This window comes from Amblyraja radiata, chromosome 4, assembly GCF_010909765.2.
Source record: "Amblyraja radiata isolate CabotCenter1 chromosome 4, sAmbRad1.1.pri, whole genome shotgun sequence".
Classification (NCBI taxonomy): domain Eukaryota; kingdom Metazoa; phylum Chordata; class Chondrichthyes; order Rajiformes; family Rajidae; genus Amblyraja; species Amblyraja radiata.
In genome coordinates, this window is record NC_045959.1 from 74,830,003 (window position 1) to 74,836,374 (window position 6,372).

Consider the following 6,372-nt stretch of genomic DNA (forward strand, 5'->3'; position numbering starts at 1 on the left):
CGCCACCCCCCCAACAAACATCGTCCCTACAAGAACAAGGAACCAGAAACCGAAGAAAACAACAATGAAGACAGATAAGTATGGTTCCTACCATCACATAAAGGTTAAGGGTTGTACTAACAAGGGGTGGATGAATCACGCCTGGTTAGGAAGCTATCACTCTTGGTAGTTATATACCAAAAAATAAATACAAGGGGAATAGAATTAATATCTTGCCACCAATTCAGCAAGCACCCCAAGTGGTCTACCCTCCCACGATGGTGAATGTCGCACCATCGTTGATAAACCACTTGAGTATTTCACCAGGTATACCCATTCATGGGATTTGTAACTACTACCATGGATCCAAGGATACTTTATGGTAGACATCGACCTTGAAGATGCACACTATTCAGTACCTTCTCATATAAGTTTCGGATATACCGCAATTACCTGGATGGAGTAACCATGATGAGCGTTGCGGCATTTAAGTCAAAGTTATCCAGAATCAACTAGCCCTGACACTTAGAAACATTCCGTCATGGCATGTCTATATATTAACGACAAACTATCCTTGGATACTGCTTTAGCTGCATCGCTTCTCGGCCTTTTGGCTAAGATCAAGTGTAGTATCTGTTCTTATCAGTTTAATAATCTGATACGTCCCTTATCTAGGGACCATATATTAAATTGAATTTTGGAACAGGGTAGATGGTATAGGGGCTTACTCCATCCACTCCACGCATCGACCCAGTATTGCAGTGCCTCTGGGAACGGTGCACAAAATATATATCCAGATATTTACGTTGACCATCCACAACGTTGTTATATGGTATTCATTAAGACTATCAGTCATGGTGCATTAACCACCAATCAACTACGTGGCAAAGTAATTGGGATATAGCAGCATTACCAGCTACTGAACTTTGTACCTTTCCTATGAGCTGAGATACTAGTGTTCAAAACTATCTCCATACCTGTAATATGGGGGCAAATGGATTAATCTGTAGTGTTATCATGGAATTTATCGGCAGGAAGGATTATGGTTGTACACTTCCACCTGTTTTGAGTAACATCTTATGTGTCCTGATGTGTTACTGAGCTTGTAATACTTAATGCCAATATGAATTGACTTAAACATATTATATATTAACTTACTTAATTCTAGTGAAGCATTTGCTCAGTAATCCACCAAATTTGCATGTTCGTTTATAAGATAACAACATCAGTGGTGGCATATACCAAACCACTTGGGCGGAGAACATCGATATTAGGTGACAATTTATTAACAATTGCAAACCGTATGTCGTCAAACATGTTTGACCATCAGTAACTCACCTATCAGGTGAGCTAAATACTGTAAACATACATTTAAACCAAAAATATTTGCTGAAATCACTGAGCAATATGGACACCAGATATCGATTCCTTATATCCAATTAAATCACCACGTACTAACTTACGTCACATGAAACCAATCTCAAGGCAGCGGCAATGGAGACATTCCCGCGTATTGAGGGGTGGGGGGAACCTAATCTCTATGTTTTCCTTTCCTTCTACCTCTTCAATAGGTACTACGGCTTCATCAGTCGGGTACTACGCAAATTACAGTGGACCAAGTCCACAAGCATGGTTCCCAGTGATCCTCGACATGGTCATTAAAATAATTGCAGAATTGGGAAGACCATTGCTGTGCTTGGATCAGCAGCACTATCAACCTGATGACAGTATTCCGTCACATATCCTAGGGAACATACCTGAGGAGCATCAAGAAATGGTACACTGTTTTCCAAAACAGGAATTACACATTCAACTATAACAAAAAACTGTACTGGAGCTCCTGGCAGGTCTTCACCACAATGAAGGACATGTTCTGTTAGCCTACTCAACTTGGGTACCGCTCACTGGTGATCAGATACAGGAGAGGTATATCAATCCATTCCCCAGAAATACACCCAAATTGGGATGTCAGTGAAATCCTGACATACCTTAGGGGATGATCACCAGCCAGGTCACTCACCCTGGAACAGCCTACCCTGAAGATGGACATGCTGGTGGCCTTACATCAACACAAATAGCCAGCTCTCCCATCTACTGCGATGGGACAACATGGTTATAACACCAGATAGTGTCACATGCCCATTCAAGGGTTGGCCAAACAGAACAGACCAGGAACATCAGGTCCAGTCATGAAATTCCGGGCATACCCACCTGAACCACGTTTTATGTGTCATGACCCACTTAGAGATCGACACAATAAGGAATACCGAGGGAGAGGAAAAAGCCTTATGGGTCAGCCACAGGAAACCTCATGGTCGGGTGACGAGCTAAACTATCTCTAGTGGCTCAAGCAGGTACTGGGAGTTGCTGGAGTAAATACTAACGTGTATAAAATCTTATTCCACCAGGACAGCTTCCACGTCAGTAAATAAGAGGATGGACGAGCCTATGGACCACATCCTGGCTACTGCAGGGTGGTCTAGGGAGTATACGTTCCAAACTTTTATAACAAACCACTGACAGAACCTGTATCGTTTGCAGAAAAAGAATCTGCAAAAAATATATAATTTAAGCCCGGGGGAGCAATTGGTCTTGTTGTTGTTAATAACACCATTATTGTTTTTACAAACAGATTCATGGTTGATTACGATAACATACTTCCTCCCTCGAATGACTTCGGCAGCGAGTGAAGTATGAACTGTTACATGGTTTGAAATCACAGAGCTTTGAAGTCTTCACGTAGTCACTCACGTGACTCCGAAGTAAAATAGTAAGATTAAACGAGAACTTACCAGTTTGAAGTTTGATCTGTATTTTATGAGGAGTTACGATGAGGGATTACGTGCCCTCCGCTCCCACCCTCATTATATGGATCAAACTAATAAATTGATGTCTCCTTATCTTTACTATGTTTACTTCAAATAACTGTGTCTATCTGTGATTCCACACCGCTGCTTGGAAGTATGCCGCGCCTGCGCACTGAGCGGGTTCTTCACGTAATCCCTCATCGTAACTCCTCATAACATACAGATCAAACTTCAAACTGGTAAGTTCTCGTTTAATCTTACTATTATCTGCCACAGAAGGTAGTTGAAGCCAATTCACTGGTTGTTTTCAAGAGAGAGATTTGCTCTTTGGGCTAAAGGAATCAAGGGATATGGGGAAAACGCAGGAACGGGTACTGATCTTAGATGATTTCCGATGATCAGCCATGATCATATTGCTGGCTCGAAGGGGCGAATGGCTTACTCCTGCACCTATTTTTCAATGTTTCTATGTTTTCTATGTTTCTGCCTTCCCCTTCATCTTTCAATCACCACCCTCCCGTCCATTGTCGCTTTCCTTTAGGCCAACTCTCTGGGATACGATCAGATGTGCTAACATCTTCCTCGTGGAGCTGGCAAGCCAACTTCAACGCTTGATCAGTGCCTGTCACATGCCCATGGAATACTGATGATACCAAAACCATGACACAAATGAAATCCTGGACAACCACCCCCAAAATGTGTCACAACAAATCTGCACCCCATTACGTTAATGACACAACTTGAATAGATAATCACTGCTTCTGAATTGTATGGGCATCATCAGAATCAGAATCAGAATGCCGTTTATTGTCATTTAAACATAGGTTCAAACGAAATTACGTTCCTGCAGTCATAACAACAACAACAAAAAAACACACAATTAACACAATTCCACACAAAACATCCATCACAGTGAATCTCCAAACACCTCCTCACTGTGATGGAAGGCAAAAGTATTATCTCTTCCCTGTTCTCTGTTCTTTATTCTTCTCCCGCAGTCAAGCAGTCAAACTGCTGCATCAAGCTGACGAGGCTCTTGATGTTAGAGCCCCCGACGGACGATGGTAAGTCCCGCGGCCGTTTAAGCCGCGCCGGGCGATGTAAGGCCGTGGGTTAATTTAAACACCTCGATTCGGCGAAGATTGCTGCTGTGGGAGCTCCGATAAGCGATCTCCCACCAGGGACCCGCGAGCTCACGATGTTACCGTCCACAGGGCCTGCAGCCGAAGCCTCCGAAACTCCGAAGTCGGGTCGCAGCCGCACGCCACCACAGCGCACCGCACTCCGAAGTCAGCCAGCTCCGCGATGGTGAGTCCGCAGGCTCTGCGACTGGAGCCCCAGGTCGATTCCGGTTGGAGGCCGCCGGCTCCACAATGTTAGGCCCCAACGACAACGGAGACTCGACAAGGAAAAAGTCGGGTCCCCCGTACAGGGAAGAGATTAAAACGTTTCCCTGCCCCCCCCCCCCCCCCCCCCCCCCACACATATACGCAGCTAAAAATAATATAAAACTAAAACCAAAACATACACCTAACAGGACAAAAAGACAGACGGTGATGGTTGAATGCACTTGGATGACAAAGATGGCTGAATGACAAACATTTCCTTTTAGGTTGCAAATTATCAAATTTTCCTTTCAGATATCTCATTCTATCAAGTCACAGGTGTATTTGATCCTACATGTAGCAAATTTCAACATTTTATTCCACTATTTTATAAAGAAGATCATTACTATTCGCAATTATTTACTTGTTTACCTCCAAAGCACAAATACACTAAATAACACAATTGCTCTTGCCCCATCGTCTCCAATGGAATAAACTCACAGCCTTCTATTTTAGATCAGTTACAATTAAGGTCAGAATTTCAAAACTACAACATTTCTTTCCTCCCTCATTTATTTTCCTTCCTTCTCTTTCTTTAAACTTTTGGAACCTAATTTTAACACTACCTTTATTGCAACGCAGCTTGTAAAACATACTACTTTGGTAGATAGACAAAAATGCTGGAGAAACTCAGCGGGTGAGGCAGCATCTATGGAGCGAAGGAAATAGTCAACATTTTGGGTCGAAACCCTCCTTCAGACCCGAAACATTGCATATTTCATTCGCTCCATAGATGCTGCCTCACCCGCTGAGTTTCTCCAGCATTTTCGTCTACCTTCGATTTTCCAGCATCTACAGTTCTTTCTTAAACATACCACTTCAGTATATTTTTATTAACTTCACTCTTGGCAAAGTCTTAGACAACGCTCGCTATTAAACATAAATTCTAAGGCCCATTTAACTGAAATTCTTGCAATGGGATTAGCTGCAGCTGATTGATCAGACTATTGGCTAAACGTTTGTTATCTGTTTTGGAACTGTCAGCAGTACCAATGAAAATGTAATTTGGATTATGCAAATCATGTTAATAATTAACTTGTTAAATTACAATCTAATTCAAATGTAAATCGACATGAATTATTTATGTGAATGATATTTTCATTTACATATCATGGCTTAACCAAAATAAAATTGCAGGCAAAAAAATGCTAAAACAATTGCTACGGAAATACTGCAATTGGCGAATGCACGTGAGTCCTACTTAAATCTGTGAACTGGGGTATCTGAACAGAAATCAAAAGAAATTAAAGATTTGGTTAAAAATTTAATTTAATTGTATGATGCTGTGGAATATAAACAGACTGGAAAGGCAAGGATTGAGATTGATAACAGACCACCAATTCAGAGAGTCCTCCACTCAGCCGCTACACAAGGTAGCTCTCAACAAAGAACACTGCATCCATTTCCAGTCCTTGCCGGCAAAACGTACAGACCACAGAGAGGCAGATAATTGTCCAATTCATACTGTCGTTTCTTTGGATTGTGTCATATTTAGTTTAGTTTAATCTCATTTTTTTAGTTTAGAGATGGCACAGTGGCGCAGTGGCGCAGCAGTAGAGTTGCTGACTTACAGCTCTTGTAGCGCCGGAGACCCGCGTTCGATCCCGACTACGGGTGCTGTTTAGTTTCGTTTAGTTTAGTTTAGGGATACAGAGCGGAAACAGGCCCTTCGGCCCACCGGGTCCGCGCCGACCAGCAATCCCTGCACATTAACACCATCCTACACCCACTAGGGACAATTTTTACATTTACCAAGCCAATTAACCTACAAATCTGTACGTCTTTGGAGTGTGGGAGGAAACTGAAGATCTCGGAGAAAACCCACACAGGTCAAGGGGAGAACATACAAACTCTGTACAGACAGAACCCGTAGTCAGGATCGAATCCGGGTCTCTGGCGCTCCATTCGCTGTAATGCAGCAACTCTACCGCTGCGCCATCGTGACCACCGTGACTGTACAGAGTTTGTACGTTCTCCCCGTGACCACGTGGGTTTTCTCCGGGTGCTCTGGTTTCTTCCCACTCTCCAAAGACGTAGGATAGTGTCGGTGTGTGAGAATTCCATCACAATTAATCTATGTTCCGTAAATCAAGCCTATCGCTCTCTTTCATAAATCTAAAGATCCAAATTATGTACCATTTCTCCTGAGGGTATGATTATGATGTATTTTGTCTTTTCACCTCCGTTCCTCCAATCACCCT

At 42.7% G+C, this 6,372-nt stretch overlaps 1 non-coding gene across 1 annotated transcript; it reads left to right on the forward strand.

The window, feature by feature from the left end:
* Positions 1 to 573: 573 nt before the first annotated feature.
* LOC116972665 lies at positions 574 to 766 on the forward strand. The gene has a single exon (XR_004411865.1). It is a non-coding gene; the product is annotated as a U2 spliceosomal RNA (small nuclear RNA).
* The last annotated feature ends 5,606 nt before the right edge of the window (positions 767 to 6,372 follow it).